Source organism: Hypanus sabinus, chromosome 2 (assembly GCF_030144855.1).
Source record: "Hypanus sabinus isolate sHypSab1 chromosome 2, sHypSab1.hap1, whole genome shotgun sequence".
Classification (NCBI taxonomy): domain Eukaryota; kingdom Metazoa; phylum Chordata; class Chondrichthyes; order Myliobatiformes; family Dasyatidae; genus Hypanus; species Hypanus sabinus.
In genome coordinates this window covers 81,538,194-81,560,467 of record NC_082707.1, presented here as the reverse complement: position 1 = coordinate 81,560,467, position 22,274 = coordinate 81,538,194, and positions in this window count along the sequence as shown.

The window sequence follows — 22,274 nt, the reverse complement described above, 5'->3', positions numbered from 1 at the left end:
CATTGTTGGAAAGCATGATTGTTTCTTGCAAGTTTATGATTTCATAGTATTGTGTTAGGTTTTTCTTTAATAGGGAAGATCTGTTTATATGTATGTACATTGTAAAGAACTGCAGTTCCCAGTGTGCAATGTGGGCAGTTCACCTGGAACTGGAAGTGACTTCAGTAAACAGGTCACCCTTGCTCAAGTCAAACAGAAGCCATAACTGAAGCTTTTGTAAATGAAGATGTGCTAGCAATTTTAACCATGCTGTTTGACTTTATTAAGAACAAACGTAACACAAGGGATGACCTGATATTTGGATGATTTAAATACCGAGCTGGATGGATTGAAAAGGCAGGATGTCGGGCCAGTTCTACTTGCTGATTTACTCCACTCTCCATGGCACTGCTGCAAAGACTGTGGCATGCTCTGGGCTTCATGTCTGCGACCTCCTTTTCGATTTGCTCCACCATGTGATATACTGAGGGCCTGCTCCAGGCTTCAAGTCTATGGACTCACTTTCATTCTGAATGCTGTTGCTTGCTTTTACAGTTTGCATGATTCGTGTTTCTCTCTCTCTCTCTCTCTCTCTCTCTCTCTCTCTCTCTCTGCGAATTGGGTGCTTGTTTGTCTTTTTTAATGGGTTATTTTGGGTTTCTTGTTTTGTAGCTGCCTGCAAGGGAACAAATCTCAAGGTCATATAATTTTTACATACTTAGATAATAAATGTACTTTGAACTATAAACTCTAATGTTTCAAAACAATTGACAATGCTGGAGTCCTTCTCAATGTAACATCTTTATTTCCTTTTATTAGTAATGGTGCTTATAATTCAGAATATAGTAATTAAGAGAGAGGTTAGTTTGCTCAATATTCCCCTTGTGTGGACTGTGAAAGTAAAGTTTTGAAATTGAAAACAGCTGATTTATTAAATTCAGTTTTGGACATCAACTTGGAAATGTGTTAATAATAGAAAATTAATTTAAATGCAGACAAGTTCTCACTGTTCACTTAAGTGGGAAGTTTTCATTTTTAGCAGAACAGACCTTAATTTGAATCTCAGAGGATATGTGAACACACCCCCATCTGGGCTCAGGTAAACATACATCCATTTGACTTCAGTCAAATGCTAACCAAGCACACCAAGGATTTGTAAAATTTACATGGACAATTGACAACGAAGGCTTGCATTGTGTATGCCACCAACATACTTAATGATACCACATACACCAGCAATCATGAAGTGCTCAGGTGCTTATCCAGCTGTTTGTTTCTTTCAATCATCTTCCAGTAAATTAGCATTCCAAGCACACAATGTACAAAAAGATTCCATCTGAAATGGAAAAATGCAGTATTCCATCGACAAAATAGCTTTGGCTTAAATCATCCAGATGAAATCCTGATTGTTCAAGGTTTCTGAGCAAATAGATTTCAACACTGTACTGAAATATCACAAGTTATGACAATCCTATCAATAATTTCCAAAAAATCTATCTGATATTAAAAAATGGATCCGTATTGGAAGGACACTGTGTTTTAGTGCAAAGTACCTACCAGGCATGCTATTATCTCATTAATTGCTGAAGCCTTTTGCAATTCAATTTACTGCTGCTGTTATGTTATAGCATTCTATCTTTTCTAAACAGTACAATCACTCTTAACTTTATCTCTTGAAACTTTGTTTTTATCCTCTAGAATGAAAGGAACTGACCTTTCCCCACCCTGGAGAGGCAGAATAGAATGAAATTTCTCATGACAGGTAGCTGCAGATTTATCAAGGTTACAATTGTCTTTGCAGATTCCCAAATATCAGCACCTCAAGGCACATACATCACCATTTTGTATGTAAGGATTGAATTTCTAAGCACACTCAATCCAATTTTAAAATCTGCTCTGTATTGAGCATGCTAAGATCAGGGACAATCGATATTCCCTGAATCACAATGAAAATTTCAATAAATATTTATTCAGCTGGAATAAATATGCAGGCCACTCCAATGCCTTAAAATCCAGGAATTCCTGTATCCCCAAAGATGAAAAAAAACTGCATTTTATGTTGAAGAGATCTTAATCAATAGTTTATAACCAACAAGTATGTTAATTGATAGAAACAATCACATAACTGTATCCTGACTGATGTCTTCCCAGATTATTTTCTGTCTGCAGTTGACCGATGTATCCTATTTAGTAAAGCTTCCTGATACATCAGCTTCTTCTTCATACATCCATTTCTTCTTTTCCTTTTTAAAGCTATTCCTTAGGTCCACTCCAGTTCTGCTGCTTAGTAGATCCCTATGAGTGAACTCTTTTAACGTTGACTGCCTATTACATATCAGCTAACACACAGCCTTAAAAATGCAGAGTTTTGATCATCTAGCAAAGTGATACAAAGCAACTGGGGACCAGGCTCTTTAACACAAACTATTAACAGACATATTGCATATGTCACCTTCTACTCTGTTTCAGACTTCCTTGGAATCGAAGACGTCTTGCTTTCCTCCCTGTTTTGAGAAGTGGGAGTTGCCTGTGCAATGTTTCTTTCAGTGTGGGATGGCTGTTGAACACTAGCTACCACATAGTCTTGGACCAATGACAAGGAGATCCTTGGTGATTAGAAACTAGCTCTGCTGCATAGATTTGAAAACATGTACATATGTGAACACACAGACAATCATGCCTTCACCCATTCTATACACATACAGATGCATTTATTCACATTTAAATTCCCAACTCTAAGCATGTACCATCAACAACTGACCACAGACATCGATACATTTGGACCCGCTTACTCTTACAACCCATTTGCCCAATTCTCGTTCCTTTCCCCCGTCCCCAATTCCTCGGTCACCTTACTTCTGCTACCTTCCTCATCTAAGTTTCTTCTCTTTTCACTTGCCTCCTTTACTCCCTCCCCCTTGATTCCTCCAATTCTTTTCCCCAGAGACAGGACTCCCCTCAGTCTCTATCTACTTGCTTTCCCCAAGTGAGTCTGCCCACTGATTATGGCCAGTTCATAATTTCTTAATGATTCTCCCCCAAAGCATGGGTCAGCCTCCCCTTACGCAATCCCAGTCACAGCATATGACCACCTGTGGCCAATGGCCTAGCCCAGAACTCCTGGATTGTCAGGACTACTTATGACTTTTTTTTTGAAGACTGCCCAGTAGCATTGGGATCACATTTGCTGCTGTCAACTCTAACAACTACAGAAGTGGAAATGATCCATAATCAGATAAAGGTTCTTCCTTCAATGGCAATGATTCCACAGAAGTATGTCATGGGGGATCATTGCAATTGATGTCTACATTGTAGTGAAGCAGACTGCTGCCTGCATCCATTGAACAGAGGAAATCATGTATTCCCCTGGAGAGGGAAATGGAGTGAGTTGCTAAAACAAAGTTACAATTTATTTAAACAGGAAGTGGCAACTGAGATAGGTTTACTTCTACTGTTATTAGTCCAAACCATTGAAATGAAATGAACAGAGAAGAAAAGGAATTTCTCATACTTCAAAAAATGGAAAATCTTATATCATGGCTTATTTCATTCTGCTCTCTTGTTGTTCTGAGGTATCTGTTATTCAGTATTAAAGCTAACCAGAGCACTGAATAACAGCAATACCTCAGTAAGTCAGTTCCTTTTCTCTCACATATCTTTATCCCACACTGAATACAGGATTGTCATAAGCACAAACAGGAGATTATTTTCATGCTGGATAAGAATGAAAGAGACATAAATCTCATCCATTTTTTGCTGTAACTGAAAACCCAGTCATCCAAATCTTTTTTTATTTGTTTTTATTTTGGTTTATGTTTGGCCTCTTCTATTTTGTGTGTTTGTGTATGTTTTTGGTTCCTTTCTGTTTATGTTCTAAAATGAATTTACAATATTAACACAAAACTTAATTAAAGCATTATCCACTCTTTCTATAATGCACTCGATCGCTTTTTGCCAGCAGTCCCAGAAGCCAACAAGCAATCCAAAAGATTTTGTTGACTCCCTCTTCAGAGGCACTTGAGCAGAGGGCAGGCCACTGATCCAAGCAAGAAATCCCCCACCACACACCACGTCCTACTGCCTGGATCATGAAGAGTTACTTATTCAGACCAAGGAGTGGATTGATGAGAAGTTTCACATTTGAACGTTTGCACCAAATACCTAACCAGGATCATATGACTTAAAATACAACCAGATAATGAGGAGCAGCTGCTGATGTGCAGGGCTTGTGCTGGAAGCTAGTCGGACAGTAAGCTGGCTGTGGTCATGTAGACCAGCCCCTTGGTCTTTCTGACTGTTGGGAAATTAGGTCAAACAATTCAATTTGCAGGAACCATCAGCTCTTTGAAGAACCAGCATTTTTAATCTGTCGGGAAACATAAATGCAAGAGCACCTTGAAACACAAAAAGCAGAAATTCTCTATTTTGTTTGAGCTTTACCTAATGTAGGATGACATAACAGTGGTAGGGAATGTGAATCTAATGAACAAATCAACCATTGTTAATGGGCACCAAGTTTAAGAGAAAAAGTGCCTTTCATTGCAAAAAACATAGTCTACCAAGAGCTCATTTACAATTCTTCTACTTTGACCACCTCTCTCATATTAACTGCTGATGGCAGGCCCAACTATTCGCTATAATTGGAGTATTGTGTACAGTTCTGGTCACCGAATTATAGGAAAGATGTCAACAAAATAGGGAGAGTACAGAGAAGATTTACTAGAATGTTACCTGGGTTTCAGCACCTAAGTTACAGGGAAAGATTGAACAAGTTAGGTCTTTATTCTTTGGAGCATAGAAGGTTGAGGCGAGACTTAATAGAGGCATTTAAAATTATGAGGGGGATAGATAGAGTTGATGTGGATAGGCTTTTTCCATTGAGAGTAGGGGAGATTCAAACAAGAGGACATGAGTTGAGACAGGGGGCAAAAATTTAAGTGTAACACAAGGGAGAATTTCTTTACTCAGAAAGAGTTAGCTGTGTGGAATGAGCTTCCAGTTGAAGTGGTAGTGGCAATTTTGTTATTGTCATTTAAAGTAAAATTGGATAGGTATATGGACAGGAAAGGAATGGAGGGTTATGGGCTGAGTGCGGGTCAGTGGGACTAGGTGAGAGTCAGCGTTCGGCATGGACTAGAAGGGCCGAGATGGACTGTTTCTGTGCCGTAACTGTTATATGGTTATAAATTGATACAATCATGAAGAAGGCACATGAGTGGTTATATTTCATTAAGATCTTGAGGATATTTAGTATATCACCAAGGACTCTCCAATTTCCCCAGATGAATCAGAATGGAGACCATTCTGACTGGTGGCATCACAGCCTAGCATAGGACCTCCAATTCACAGGATGGAAAGAAGCTGCAGAGAGTTATGGACTCAATCACCATTCTCCACATTAAGGATATACTTAAAAAGCAGCAGTGTCTCAAGAAGGCAGCATCCATCATTAAGGAGCTGACTACTGGGACATGCCCTCTTATCATTACCTACATCAGGGAGGAGGTACAGGAGCCCAAAGACCCACACTCAAAGATTTAGGAACAACTTCTTCCCCTCTACCATCAGATTTCTGAACAATCTATAAGCACTATCTTGCTATTCCTCTTTTGCAGTATTTATTGCAATTTTTATACCATACACTGCACTGCAGTCACAAAACAACAAATTCTGCAGCATGTCAGTGACAATAAACTTGAGCTGCCAGCACATAACACATAGCTTTGCACTGTCTCAAAATCTCTCTGATTCTCTATCCCACATTAGCTGCAACCCACAGAAAAGCATGAATTATGACAAGATAAAACAACATATTTATTTCCTTTGTATTTATAGGGGGTGATTCCTGGGTCAGCTACTTCTGGGTTTGAGATTGACAGAGGTTGTAAAACAAAAAGGAGGATGGTTAAACATCTCTGATGGCTGCAGTTGACAAATTTATTACTGAGACATGTCTTTCAGGGCACACTGCTTCTCCTCAGGCATGCAAAACACATTAAGTTACTAATATATGAAAGGCTCTCCTGCTGATTCTTTCTACAGATTTGAATCAACAGCCACTGAATTGCAGTCATTGCTTCTCTTGATTGAGTTAGAAAAACAAATAGACAAGCAATAGCAGGTGGTCTTAAATTACACATGGGGAGTGCCGACTTGTAGTGGTGGGGGGAGTGGGGAAGGTTGATGGTGATTGCGTTTATGTTTCAGCATCAATAATTATTTTTTTAATTTACAGCAGAGTAGAATGAAGTGCAAAAAGAGCCTGTAATGATAATCAATTTTATCTTATTTTTTCCTTGGCTGATTAGAAATGGTTCTTCATGCATTGTGTCAAAGAGTTGGATTGTTGCTGAGCAGCCAGTTATTCCCAACAGAAATAATGTGGGGAGCACATGTGGTGATCCTTCATTTCCTCGCTGAGGCATAGAGCCGGGTTTCATTGTTGTACTCAAACAAGCACAGTGTCTGAATTCACAACACAATAATTCATCACACTGACTCATTCTAAATAGCCTATCACAGCTTTGCAGAAAACCCTCGACTGTGATAGCAAGCGCAGACCCAGTCTCATTAGATTAACTAGTTTGATTTTGAATTCATGCTGCTCTTCACTCAGATAGCATCATAACATTGATTTAATTCAGGCACCATCAACCAAAGTATTGTGAAAGGGTCTCTGGAACATGCTTTCAAAATGTTACAAAATTTAGAAATTTAACTAAACCTGTTGTGGAGCTTAGAGTCTGTGTGTGTATGCTTGTGTGCAATATCGGAAACACGTTCAAAAGAAGAAATACAGTATTCTCGTTGTATTTTTCATCAGGTTTTGTTTATAAATAAGGAAAGAAATCTAAGAAAATTTAGATATCCTTGATATTATTAGGTAGGAACTTGGGAACATAAATTGGGAGCAGAAGTTCTCAGGGAAATGCAGGGCAGCAATATGGCAAATGATTAGGGAACATTTGCATGGCATTCTGCATAGGTGAGTTCCACTGAGGCAGAGAAAGGATTGTAAGGTAAAAGAACCATGGTGTGCAAAGGATGTGGAAAATTTAGTTAAGAAGTAAAGAAAAGCTTATGAAAGGTTCAAGGAACTAGATACTGATAGAGTTCTAGAAAATTGCAAGGTTGCCAGGATGGAGCTTAAGAATAAAATTAGGAGAGTTAGAAGGGGCCATCAGAAGGTCTTGGCAAGCAGCATTAAGGAAAACCCCAAGGCATTCTACAAGTATGTGAAGAGCAAGAGGTGAGCCATGTGAGAATAAGCCCAATCAGGAGCGATTGTGGAAACATGGGCATGGAGTTGGGGGATGTAACGGAGGTATTTAATGAATACTTTGCTTCAGTATTCACCAGGGAAAAGGACCTTTGCAATTGTAGGGATGAAACGCTTGAGCATATAGACATTAAGAAAGAGAATGTGCTGGAGCTTTTGGAAAGCATTAAATTAGATAAGTTGCTGGGACTGGATGAGATATACCCCTGGCTACTGAGGGAAGCAAGGGAGGAGGCTCCCTTGCTGAGCCTCTGGCAATGATCTTTGCATCATCAATAGGGATGGGAGAAGTAACAGAGAATTGGAGGGTTGCAAATGTTGTTTCCTTGTTCAAAAAAGGGAGTAGAGGTAACCCAGGAAATCATAGACCAGTGAGTCTTACTTCAGTAGTGAGCTAGGTGTTGGAGAAGATCCTGAGAGGCAGGATTTATGAGCATTTGAAGAGATATAACCTGATTAGGGATAGTCAGCATGGTTTTGTCAAGGGCAGGTTGTACCTTACGAGCCTGATTGAATTCTTTGAGGATGTAACAAAACATATTGATGAAGGTAGAGCAGTGGATGTAGTGTACATCCAGTTCAATAAGGCATTTGATAAGGTTCCCCATGTAAGGCTCATTCAGAAAGTAAGGAAGCATGGGATCTAAGGAGACCTTGCTTTGTGAATCCAGTATTAGCTTGCCCACAAAAGCAAAGGGTGATTGTAGATGATTCGTATTCTGCATGGAGGTCGGTGACCTACGGTGTTCCACAGGGATCCATTCTGGGACCTCTCCTCTTTGTGATTTTTATATATGACCTGGATGAAGAAGTAGAAGGGTGGGTTAGTAAATTTGCTGATGACACAAAGGTTGGGAGTGCTGTGGGTAGTTTGGTGGGTTGTCAGAGGTTACAGCAGGACATTGATAGGATGCAGAACTGGGCTGAGTAGTAGCAGATGGAGTCAACTCAGATAAATGGTTCATTTTGATAGGCCAAATTTAAATACAGAATATAATATTAATGGTAAGACTATTGGCAGTGAGGAGAATTAGACAGATCTTGGGGTCCGAGTCCATAGGATACTCAAAGCTGCTGAGCAAGTTGACAGTGTTGTTAAGAAGGTGTACAGTATGTTTGCATTGATCAACCATGGGATTGAGCTCAAGGGATGTGAGGTAATGTTTGAGCTATATAGGGCCTTGGTCAGATCCCACTTGGAATACTGTGTTCAGTTCTGGTCACTTCAGTAAAGGAAGGATGTGGAAACCATACAAAGAGTGGAGAGGATATTGACAAGGATGTTGCCTGGATTGGAGAGCATGACTTATGAGAATAGGTTGAGTGACCTTGGCCTTTTCTCCTTGGATTGACGGAGAGTGAGAGGTGACCTGATAGAGGTGTATAAGATGATGAGCGGCATTGATCATGTGGATAGCCTGAAGCTTTTTCCCAAGGCTGAAATGGTTAACATGAGGTGGCATAGTTTTAATGTGCTATGAAGTAGGTATAGAGGGGACATCAGGAGTAAATTTTTCACAGAGAGTGGTGGGTGCCTGGAATGCACTGCCAGTGGTGGTGGTAGAAGCTGATACAATACAATCTTTTAAGATATTCTTAGATAGGTATATGGAGCATAGAAAAATAGAGGGCTATGTGGTAGAGTCATTCTATGGTCGGCACAACATTGTGGGCTGAAGGGCCTGTAATGTGCTGTAGATTTCTATGTTCTATGTTCTATTCTCAAATTTGATCTATATTGATTGTCAAACCTGCAGCAACCAGAGCATCACAAGGTGTTCAGACCAGTGAAGATATGCCATAAACCTTCTTTACCATTCCAGCTACATGTGTTGCCATTTCAGGAAGCACTTCAAGACCCTTTGTGCTCCCAAGGGTCCTGTCACTAACTGCATACTTCCTTCTTGCATTTTGAATTCCCACATGCGTCCCACATTTGTCCAGATTTAGACCTACCTGCTGTTTCTCAGCTCATACTGCATGTGAGTGGATGTCACACACAAAGTGCAGTCGGCATTTTGGGTTGAGCTCTCAACTTTTTTCCATAGATGCTGCCTGGCCTGCTGAGTTCCTCCAGAATTTTGTGTGTCTTGCTTGGCTTTCCGGCATCTGCAGATTTTCTCTTGTTTGCAATTGGATGTCAAATGTTGACTGATTATGAACCAGTGAAATGCCTTGATGTATTTTAGGATAAATAGACTAAATTTTACTGGATCTGGCCTGTAGCTCAAACTTATCCATCACACTGGCTGCCCAGCACTTTGTTTTCCTGACATGATGCCTTGAAAGGAGGAGGAACAGCAGAGTACATTTAGGAAAGTGTGTATCAGGTAAAGAGTCACTTGGGTTGCATCAAGGCCTAGTAATGAATAAAATGGAAGCAACACCTAACAGGATGGCCATTTTGACAAGGGGTCAAAATGCAGGCTTTGGTGAACATTGAGCTTCATTCAGGAGGGCAAGTTGTAGTAAGATAAACCAGGTAGCATTTTTTATTGCCCTTGTGTTGTTAAAAAGGGGTATTGATTGCAGTCAGTGGTGTGGTACATTCCACCTGTGAGTTGTCAAAGATCAGGGAGAGTTCAAGTGCCCCTGGTGATTTATTTGGAGGAAGTCTGTCCAACGGTATTTCCTTTCAGACTGCATGGAGTGTACAGAGAAGATTATGGGCTGCAGCTTCATGGAGCTGATCATGCCAAAAGTTCAGTCAGATAGATGGGTGGCTGTCAAGAGTTGCAGGGAGATAGTACAAGATGCCCCATGCCTGGATCTTCTCATACAAGAATTTTGCTTTGGATATTGTTGGCAGGGTTGAAAGGGCATACAGGAGTGAGATGTACCAGTTAGTTGAGTGGAGTCGCAGTAACAATCTTGCACTCAACGTCAGCAAGATCGAAGAGCTGATTGTGGGGTTCAGGAAGGGTAAGATGAGGGAACACAAACCAATCCTCACTGAGAGATCAGAAGTGGAGAAAGTGAGCAATTTCAGGATGCTGGGTGTCAATCTCTCTGAGGGCCTAATCTGGACACAACACATTGATTCAACTATAAAGAAGGCAAGACTGTAGCTATATTTCATTAAGAGTTTGAGATTTGATTTGTCAATTAAAACACTTGAAAAATTCTCCAAATGTACCATGGAAAGCATTCTGATTGGCTGACATCACCATCATTGCTGGATGAGGCGCTGGCCAAGGTGGAGAGGACAGAAGCAATTTTAACCCCTCCCAAGGCGTACCAGCATCACCCTGCATGCCACAAACTCGAGCTTATGTCACTGAGGATGAGGAGAAAATGTGAAATACGAGAAGGCATAACTTTAAGCTAAGAGGGAAAAAGCTTAAAGGAGATTTATGCCTAAGATTTTCTTTTACACAGTGTTGTAGGTTCGTGGAGTGTGTTGTTGGGGAGGTGGTGGAAGTAAATACGACAGTAATGTTTACAAAATATTTAGATAGGCTCATGAACGAGTAGGGAATTCAAGGATATAGATCATGTGCAGGCAGGTGTGTATTTAAAATGGCATCATCGTCAGCACAGACATCACGGATTGAAGCCTGGTCATATACTGCATCATTTATCATTTCTAATTCTCTCTGCACCAACCTAATCTGGACACAGAGGCCCATGTGAACTGGCCTTGTTTAACCTGAGTGCTATTCTGCTAATTGATGTGGTCAGCCTCAAGAGGCATATCCTGAGATCCCTGTCCTACACTAATACACAATCTGCTGGAGAAACCGAACAAGTCATGCAGCATCTTTGTGTGTCGGGTGGGGATGGGGTGGGGTGTCGGGAAGAATTGTTGAAATCCTGTGCCTCAATTCCAGCATGTGCAATCTCTTGTATTTCCATTCTTATGATATCCTGATGGTTCACAGACCACTGACACAAAATGCCTTTGATTAAATTGAAATGCTTCTTAAATTCAAATACATTTAAAACTGTTCAAACAGCATTAGGTTATTAAAATGCATTAAAAATATTTTTTCTCTTTTTCTCATTTACAGTCTAAAATATGAAGCTTAGAAATTAGCTGAAAACATTATTGAGTCACCGTATCACACAGCAGAAAATCAGGCCTTTGTCACACTGAGTCTACACAGAGCAGCAAGCACTTACCTACACCAATCCTATTGTGTACCTCATATCTACACACTGGGAACAATTTACTGTGAGTAATTAATCTACCAACCTGCCTGTCTTTGGGACATGGGAGGAAACCACAGAATGCTGAATGATTTGGTCATAGGAGTTGTAAACTCTGTACATGAAGGTCAAGATTGAACCCAGTTCACTGGAGACATTGGGGCAGCTGTCTGACTTGCCGTGCCATTGTGCTATCCTTAATAAAATATTATAAATAAAGCTAAATATAAAAATTAAACTTATAAAGGTAAAAAAAAACTACTATTTTTGGTTTGTTTGGCATTTCATTCAAATGGCTTACACAAAGCAGATGTAAAATACAGTTGTACCAAAACTCAGTATGTCAGTGCTCCGTCGTGAGACTCAGCACAACAGGGCAGTTGCAGGTCAAATGTGATGGAGAAAGAATGTGTTGTTTTCCAAATCAACCAACTTTTCCACTTCAATGCACAGGGGCAGAAGTGAGAGACAGTTAACCAGTGTTGGTCAACTGTGCAGCCAACACAGCTCGTTCATTCACAACCCATGACGGTGTGGCTAGGTACAGCTCAACTGCCATTCATAAATTTGCTGATGATACAACCCTTGTTGGCAGAATTACAGATGGTTATGAAAGGGCATACAAGAGCGAGATATACCAATGAGTTGAGTGATGTCTCAGTAACAACCTTACAATCAGCTTCAGCAAAACCATAAAGTATTGTGGACTTCAGAAAGAATAAGACAAGGGAACATAAACTAATCTCCATAGAGGGATCAGAAGTGGAAAGTGAGCAACTTCGAGTTCCTGGGTGTCAATATCTCTGAAGACCTCACCTGAACGCAAAATATCGATGCAGCTATAAAGAAAGCAAGACAGCGACTATATTCTATAAGGAATTTGGGGAGATTTGGTTTAACTCCATCACGGATGCTAACCTCCGTAGTATCTATGACATTTTCAAGGAGCTGCGCCCATCATTAAAGATTCCCTCCACCTAGAACATGCCCTCTTCTCACTGTTACCATTGGGAAGGAGGTACAGAAGCCTAAAGGTACACACTCAGCTATTCTAGAACAGCTTCTCCCACTCTGCCATCTGAGTACTAAATGGACATTAAACCTGTGAACTCACTACTTTTTAACTTTTTTTTGGCACTACTTATTTTAACTTAAATATATAATAGACATATACTTAATGTAGCTCTGTTTTTGTTCTCTATATTTATTTGTCATGTATATCTTTGTACTACTACCATAAAGTTAGCAAATTTCACAACATATGCCAGTGATATTAAACCTGATTCTGATTCTGAACTCTACTCATTCATAGCCCAGAGACAAGCATGATTCATCTCACTATGGGCACTATTCAAATTCGTTATGGTGTTGTTTCCATGACCTGAATCCAAACACCTATGCACCTCGTCCTTGCTGTTTCCTCATGTAATGCCCTGGTTCACATCTTTACTGTTATGCTGTAGGTATTTCATTTAGCAGCTCTTTCAGCCTGTTTGGATTATTGTTGAAGATAAGCGAGGTTGTGGAATGTGTGCCATCCAATTAGGGCAAACACGAGGAAATCTGCAGATGCTGGAAATTCAAGTGACAGTTGATGTTTCTGGCCGAGACCCAACCTCACTCCTTCTTTCTTCATCAAGGACTCTCCCACATCCACCGATGACCCCTTCTCCCATCTTCAAGCCTCCTACTCTTCATGGACATGCCGCTCTGGTCTTCTGCCTGCTCTGGATCTCTTTATTGCTAACTGCTGACGGGCCATCAACCGTCTCGACTTCACCACACCTTATTCCAATTCCAACCTCCCTCCTTCCAGTCCTGATGAAGGGTCTCGGCCCCAAATGTCGACTGTACTTCTTCTTATAGATGCTGCCTGGCCTGCTGCGTTCCACCAGCATCTTGTGTGTGTTTCATCCAATTAGGGAGAGTTCTTCATGGTGAAGGACAATAAGGTTGGTCTTGGGATTTTGCTTGAGAAGGGATGAAGAGAGAAGATACTGGGGAGAACCGGTTGTAGCATACAATCCGTTGGGAGACCCATTTGTTAGAGATGGATTGTGAGCGACATTCGGAAGGTGGTGTCTGCTTTCACATTGACGGAGGGCTCAGCACATGAGTGACAAAAAAGTTCAAGCTGAGCTCCAACTTGTGCATATTTGACTGTTTAATTAGAATGGGCCCTTTTCTTTTTGTTTTTCATTACTAACCCTTCGGTTAAGATTCATAAATATAATTCCTTTAAACATCTTGAATCTGTTATTTCATGGCACTAATTTGTAACAGGGTAGCAGATGACACAGCAGCCACACAAACCGAGGTTTGGGGTGGGATCAAATGTGCCTCAATCTCACGAGTTTAGCGGGGCTGGAGGTTGTCTTCCCTAAATTTACGCAGCCAAGGAAACTGGGGTGGTTTCATTCACAATCAAATACTTTACGCCCAGCTCTTTACTAACCTTTACTAATAATATGTATCAAAAACATGCGGAGAGGTCAGATAATGCTAACTGCTCCTGCAACATCAAGATTTACTGTGATGAGAACAGGCAGAGGTGGGTACAGATTTAATTCTCTATAATTTTCCCAGACACTTGCAATGAGGTCTAGAACTTCAGGTCTTGAAGACCTAAGCAGTCAAGCAAATTAGCTTTAAAAGCACCAGAGTGTATCTAATAGTTGGCTCTTTTGGAGTGTGATGCCAGTGGGATTAATGGTGCACTCATCTACTGTACATAAATCAGAACAATTATAAGATGATAATTTGCATATCAATAATGCATAATATTAGTCCATAAACAAAACAAGGATGGTGTTCCTGTTCTTTAGTTAGGACAAATCTAGTATATATCATTGTCTCTCTAAAAGCAGATGATGCTGCAAATGTTTCAGCATGTAATTCAGCATCTGTTCAGAGAGAACCTGCATTAGTGTCAGATTAATTGGTCTTCCAGCAGCTGTGACCAAGTATGCCAGGAACTTATTTCACTTTTGAATTTTGTTCCAATTTCTGGTGACAGCAGTATATTTTACTTTCACTTCAGTGCCTGCGATGCTGCAGTAAGAACTGTATGGGGATCAATGAACACTTTTATTTGCTTTCCTAGTTTAAGTTGATATGCCTGTCTTCGTTTTGAAAGCTCCAGCACACAGTCCAAAAGAGTATTCAGTGTGTATGTTACGACAAACCTTTCTGAGGTCAACAGTGGTCAATGAGTGAACAAAGCTCAAACTTCCCTGAAACAGTTGGTGCCGCCCTCTATAGGAGATGGCAAGAAACCACATCATATAAATCTCTTGCCACTGGTAAATTTTGATTTGATTAATTTATCAATGAAACAATCAAGTTCATTGATATCAAATCACACATTGGTATATTTGTCAGAAAGGATCAAACTGAAGATTTGCAAAAGATATGTCAGAAGGAAGAGTGTATAAAGAGATATAACTGATAGCATCTTCTCCCTTCAGATCTGAGCTCTGAGATTGTATTGTTAAATTTAAACACATTTATTAAAATAATAAGCATGAATTTTTCCTCTACACTGAATATAATTTTACTTTAATATGACAGAAACAATGGTTCGAATTGAAAGCAGGCTTTTATTCATACAAAAAAAAAGGAATCGGCATTATAAAGTATTTGTAAAGCACCTTTTATGATGGGACAGACCATGTGCATTTTGACCAGTGAATCTTTTGGTGAAAAAGAGTTACAAACCAGTCAGGAACATTTTCTTCCCTCTGTCATCAGTGTAACAAACAACGAACTTATGAATACTACCTCATTTTTTATGCATTATTTATTTTGTAATTATTAGTATTTCTATGGTTTTGCACTGAACAGCTGCCACACCAAAAATACCATATCATATAGGATAACAATTATAAACATGATTTTAAATTTATTCAATATAATGAAAGTTACAATCTCACTTAACAATATATAACCATATTACAATTATAGCACGGAAACAGGCCATCTCGGCAACTTCGAGTCCGTGCTGAACACTTGCTCTCACTTAGTCCTACCAACATGCACTCAGCCCATAACCCTCCATTCCTTTCCTGTCCATATACCTATCCTATTTTATTTAAGTTACATTATCGAACCTGCCTCTACCGCATCTACTGAAAGCTCGTTCCACACAGCTACCACTCTCCGAGTAAAGAAATTCCCCCTCGTGTTACCCCTAAACTTTTGTCCCCTAACTCTCAAATCATGCACTCTTGTTTGAATCTCCCCTACTCTGAATGGAAAAAGCCTATCTACGTCAAATCTATCTATCCCCCTCATAATTTTAAATACCTCTATCAAATCCCCCCTCAACCTTCTACACTCCAAAGAATAAAGACCTAACTTGTTCAACCTTTCTCTGTAACTTAGGTGCTGAAACCCAGGTAACATTCTAGTAAATCTTCTCTGTACTCTCTCTATTTTTTTGACATCTTTCCTATAATTCGGTGACCAGAACTGTACACAATACTCCAAATTTGGCCTCACCAATGCCTTGTACAATTTTAACATTACATCCCAACTCCTATACTCAGTGCTCTGATTTATAAAAGCCAGCATACCAAAAGCTTTCTTCACCACCCTATCCACATGAGATTCCATCTTCAGGGAACTATGCACCATTATTCTTGGATCACTCTGTTCTACTGCATTCCTCAATGCCCTACCATTTACCATGTATGTCCTATTTTGATTAGTCCTACCAAAATGTAGCACCCCACACTTATCTGCATTAAACTCCATCTGCTATCTTTCAGCCCACTCTTCTAACTGGCCTAAATCTCTCTGCAAGCTTTGAAAACCTACTTCATTATCCACAATGCCACCTACCTTAGTATCATCTGCATACTTACTAATCCAATTTACCACCCCATCGTCCAGATCATTAATGTATATGACAAACAACATTGGACCCAGTACAGATCCCTGAGGCACACCACTAGTCACCGGCCTCCAACCTGACAAATAGTTATCCACCACTACTCTCTGGCATCTCCTATCCAGCCACTGTTGAATCCATTTTACTATTTCATTATTAATATCTAAAGATTGAACTTTCCTAACTAACCTTCCATGCAGAACCTTGTCAAAGGCCTTACTGAAGTCCATCTGGACAACATCCACAGCTTTACCCTCGTCAACTTTCCTAGTAACCTCTTCAAAAAATTCAATAAGGTTTGTCAAACATGACCTTCCAAGCACAAATCCATATTGACTGCTCCTAATCAGACCCTGTCTATCCAGACAATTATATATACCATCTCTAAGAATACTTTCCATTAATTTACCCACCACTGATGTCAAACTTACAGGCCTATAATTGTTAGGTTTACACTTAGATCCCTTTTCAAACAATGGAACAACATGAGCAATATGCCAATCCTCCGGCACCATCCCCGTTTCTAATGATGTTTGAAATATTTCTGTCAGAGCCCCTGTCACTTCTACACTAACTTCCATCAAGTTCCTAGGGATATCCTGTCAAGACCTAGCGATTCATGCACTTTGAAATTCCTTAAAAGCGCCAGAACTTCCTCCTCTTTAATCATCATAGTTTCCATAACTTCCCTACTTGTTTCCCTTACCTTACACAATTCATTATCCTTCTCCTTAGTGAATACTGAAGAAAATAAATTGTTCAAAATCTCCCCCATCTCTTTCAGCTCCATACATAGCTGTCCACTCTGATTCTCTAAAGGACCAATTTTATCCCTCACTATCCTTTTGCTATTAATATGACTGTTGAAACCCTGTGGATTACTTGCCAAAGCAACCTCATATCTTCTTTTAGCTTTTCTAATTTCTTTCTTAAGATTCTTTTAACATTCTTTATATTCCTCGAGCTCCTCATTTACTCCATGCTGCCTATATTTATTGTAGACCTCTCTCTTTTTCCAAACCAAGTTTCCAATATCCCTTGAAAACCATGGCTCTCTCAAACTTTTAACCTTTCCTTTCAACTTAACAGGAACATAAAGATTCTGCACCCTCAAAATTTCACTTTTAAATGTCCTCCATTTCTCTATTACATCCTTCCCATAAAACAAATTGTCCCAATCCACTCCTTCTAAATCGTTTCACATCTCCTCAAAGTTAGCCTTTCTCCAATCAAAAATCTTAACCCTGGGTCCAATCCTATCCTTCTCCATAATTATATTGAAACTAATGGCATTGTGATCACTGGACCCGAAGTGCTCCCCTACACATACCTCCGTCACTTGACCTATCTCATTCCCTAACGGGAGATCCAACACTGCCCCTTCTCTAGTTGCTACTTCTATGCGTTGTTGCAAAAAACTATCCCGCACACATTTTACAAACTCCAAACCATCCAGCCCTTTTACAGTACGGGCTTCCTCATCTATGTGTGGAAAATTAAAACCTCCCAGAATCAAAACTGTGTGTGTGCTTACTACAAATATCTGCTATCTCCTTACAAATTTGCTCCTCCAATTCTTGCTCCCCATTAGGTGGTCTATAATACACCCCTATAAGTGTTATTACCACTTTCCAACACCTCAATTCCACCCAAATAGTCTCCCTAGATGAGCCCTCTAATCTATCCTGCCAGAGCACAGCTGTAATATTTTCTCTGACAAGCAATGCAACACCTTCCCCGCTTGTCCCTCTTATTCTATCACACCTGAAGCACCAAAATCCAGGAATATTTTAGTTGCCAATCACACCCCTCCTGCAACCCTTCTTCACTAATAGCCATAACATCGTATTTCCAGGTATCAATCCATGCTCTAAGCTCATCCACCTTTCTTACAATGTTCCTAGCATTAAAATAAATGTATTTAAGAAATTCTTCACTTCTTTCTCTCTGTTTATCTCTAACGGTGCAAACAACTTTACTATCTTCTTTTTCTTCCTTCTCCCATACATCTGTTCCTACACTCCGGTTCCCCTCCCCCCTCGTATCTAGTTTAAATCCACTGGAGACTCTCTAGCAAACTTACCTGCAAGAATATTTGTCCCCCTCCAGTTCAGATGTAAACCGTCCCACCGGAACAGGTCCCACCTTCCCTGGAAAACTGCCCAATTATCTACAAATCTGAAGCCCTCCATCCTCGATCCGAGATATTGCGGACCCTGGAGGCAACAGGCCATCCGGGATTCTTGATCTCATCCACAGATCCTCTTATCTGTCCCCCTTACAATCAAATCCCCTATCACTACTGTTCTCCTCAATTCCCCCCTTCTCTCCTGAGCTGAGAGTCCAGACTCGGTCCCAGAGACGCAACTACTGCAACTTGTCCCTGGTAGGTCATCCCCACCAACAGTACACTTATTGTTGATGGGAACAGCCACAGGGGTGCTCTGCTCTTCCTGTCTATTCCCCTTCCCTCTCCTGACAGACACCCAGCTACCTGCCTCCAGTAGCAGTAGTGAAGTCGTCCAGGAACTGAAGATGAAGAAATTGTGTAAGATTTTCGCTGCGATTGACAACGCTGCAATGATTGCAGGAAAGTACGACTTTAGTTTTGAAAGGGTACATAGGTTTAGGGCATAATTGCAGTGCTTACAAAGAACTGTATAGAAAATGCTAGAAAATGTGCGAGGCTAAGCAGTCAAGCATGCTGTCATTTTTCAAGCCTTCCACATTAGCCACAGCAGACGACGAACCTCGACCTTTGACATCGAGGCAGGCAGACATAGAAGAAGGTGACCTGCCCGCCCTAATGGAAACAGACGACGGTGAGATGACACCCCAGTCTCCTCTAACTCCCACCATCCCCAACCTCCGACAACTCAGCCTACCACACCATCATCAGTGTGCTTGCTGTCTTCTCGATTCGGGTGAGTGAAACTACGCTGTACATACATTATTTCTACTTTATATAAGCTGTGTATGTTTATGTGTTATTTGGTATGACTTGGCCGCTTCATAGCTTAAAGGTTACTGGAAAGAGTGCTTCTGCCAAGAGTGCTTGCACTGAGTGTTTCTGCTGAGAGCGCTTGCGTGAGATTTTTACTATGGTGGACAGTGTTGCAGTGATTGCAGAAAAGTATTCATACTTTATATAGGCTGTGTATTTATCAGATCATTCCTGCCTTTACTACATATTACTATTATTTTAGGTTTTAAGTTGTATTTGGCATGATTTGGTAGGTTACTTTTTGGGTCTCTGAACGCTCACAGATTTTTCCCATATAAATAAATGGTAATTGCTTCTTCACTTTACGACATTCCGACTTACGAACCATTTCATAGGAATGCTCTACCTTCGAATATCATGGGAAACCTGCATAGTATCTTCACCAAACAACTCTATGAAGTTTAAATATACTGTAACAAATGAGATTTTTTTGGGTGAAAAATAACACACATTTTCAGGTGAATAACAATATTGCATGGTACAGGAATATTCTTATGAAAGTTAAATCATTTGATTTTTGTTCTTTTTTTGCACTACTTAACTAATTTATTTTAATATACCTTATTATATTTGATATTTTTAAAAGTTATTATGTTTTGCATTGTAGTTATGCCACAAAACAAAAATAATTCATAACACATGCCAATGATATTAAGCCTGATTCTAAGTTGCAGTCTAGATATTTGCTTTATGAATCGATGTACAATTGTGCCTAATAAAGTGCCACAGAGTGTATATGTACAATGGGCACCACCTGAGTTACTTTAAGTTATTGAGCTACCTTAGCATATAGAGCCATAGAAAGATCCAATATGGAAACAGGCCATTTGGCCTTAACCATCCATTTACATTAATCCTAAAAGGATCTGATCCAGCACCCTATTAAATGATATAGGCAAGAAATCCTTTTTTTTGGCAATAATCTACCTCTACTTGAATAGAGGGATTAGAATAATTTAACTTAAAGATCAACACTACAGCTTCTCCTACCCTTTTTTTTACCTCTATTAAGATGCAAGCTTAACTTAGCATAAAGTAGCTTTACAGGGGGAGATGTAAGTATACAATTCTCTCAGTAAAAAAGAGCAAGCTTTGCTGAGTGACCCCTTCATAAGTACACTCCTATCATGACTAAGAGATCATCTTTAAATCCATGAGTTGTTATCAACTCTCTCCTTAGTTTCCCCTTTGATCTCCAATAAAAGCCTGAAGGTATATATTAACATCACCCCCCTGTACCAGGTTGCTTGGCATTGACTACACAAGTATTCAATTTAAAATATTGATTTTCATTTACCTTATATTTTGTGTCTACCATAATTTGAATAAAACGTTGAGATGGCCTAAGTTGGAGTTCAAACTACAGGAAAGATAGCAAGAAAATTGTTAGAGTGCAGAGAAAACTCACAAGGATGTTGCCAGAACTTGAGGAACTGAGTTATAGGGAAAAGTTAAATAGGTTAGGATTTTATTCCCTGGAGTGCAGAAGATTGATAGGAAACTTGATAGAGGTGTATAAAATTATGAGGAATATAGATAAAGGTAAATGCAAGCAGATTTTTTTTCCACTGCGGTTGGGTGAGACTAGAACTAGAGGTCCATGGATTAAGGGTGAAAGGTGACCTGCTTAAAGAGAACATGACAGGGAGCTTCACTCAGAGAGTGGTGAGAGTGTGGAATGATCTGCCAGTGGAAGTGATGGATGCGGGTTTGGTTTCAACATTGAAGATAAGTTGGATAAGTACATGGAGAAGAGGGCTAAGGAGAGCTTTGGTCCAGGTGCAGGTCGATGGGACTAGTAGAATAATAGTTTGGCACAGACCAGAAGGGCCAATGAGCCCGTTTATGTGCTGCAGTGCTCTCTAACTCTAAAAGTCTATGTATTAGCTTCAATTCAATTTAAGTAGATTATAAATTAACACAATTTATATTCTGGGGGAACATGCATCAGGTGGCACTGCATGACCATTTGTACATGTCTATTTCTGCTTCTTCCTTCTTTCTTTGTCTTAATTACCTTTGTCATTTATGTTTTTTGCAACCACTGGCATTATCCAGTCCTTTGTCATCAAGAAATGCCATCCTGTTGGAAAATCAACCATTATTGAGAGGTAATGTTGCAGCCATATCGGACCCTGGTCAGACCCCACTTGGAGTTCTGTGCTCAGTTCTGATCGCCACACTACTGGAAAGATGTAGAAGCCATAGAAAGGGTGCAGAGGATGTTGCCTGGATTGGGGAGCATGTCTTAGGAGAATAGATTGAGCGAATTCAGCCTTTTCTCCTTGGAACGAAGGAGGATGAGAGGTGACCTGATAGAGGTGTACAAGATGACGAGAGGCATTGATCGAGTGGATAGTCAGAGGCTTTTTCCCAGGGCTGAAATGGTTGCCACAAGAGGACACAGGTTTAAGGTGCCATGGAGTAGGTACAGAGGAGATATCAGGGGTAAGTTTTTTACTCAGAGAGTGGTGAGTGCATGGAATGGGCTGCCAGCTACGGTGGTGGAAGTGGATACGATAGGGTCTTTTAAGAGGCATTTAGATAGGTACATGGAGCTTAGTAACATAGAGGGCTATAGGTAAGCCTAGTAATTTCTAAGGTAAGGACGTGTTCAGCACAACTTTGCGGGCCAGTATTGTGCTGTAGGTTTTCTATGTTTCTATTAATCACAGGTAATTTCCGGGGATAGTTCAAGTTCGATCAGCCTTTTGAAGAACTTATGGATATGTTTATTCCAACAACAATCTGAGTATTAACATCTCCAAGGAATTTTGAGGACAAATACAGATTTTTGAAGTTTCTGAATCTTGTAAACAGCATGACTATGGGGATCAAAGAAGAATGTACTGTAGCTAGTCTTCATTAAATACATATTAGCCTCTCTTGCTTCTCCTTCACAGCTTGGTTTTTAGAAGTTTGTTGTAAAGCTGTGGCCACTCAGCAACCAGAATCTTCAGTGTAGATAATTT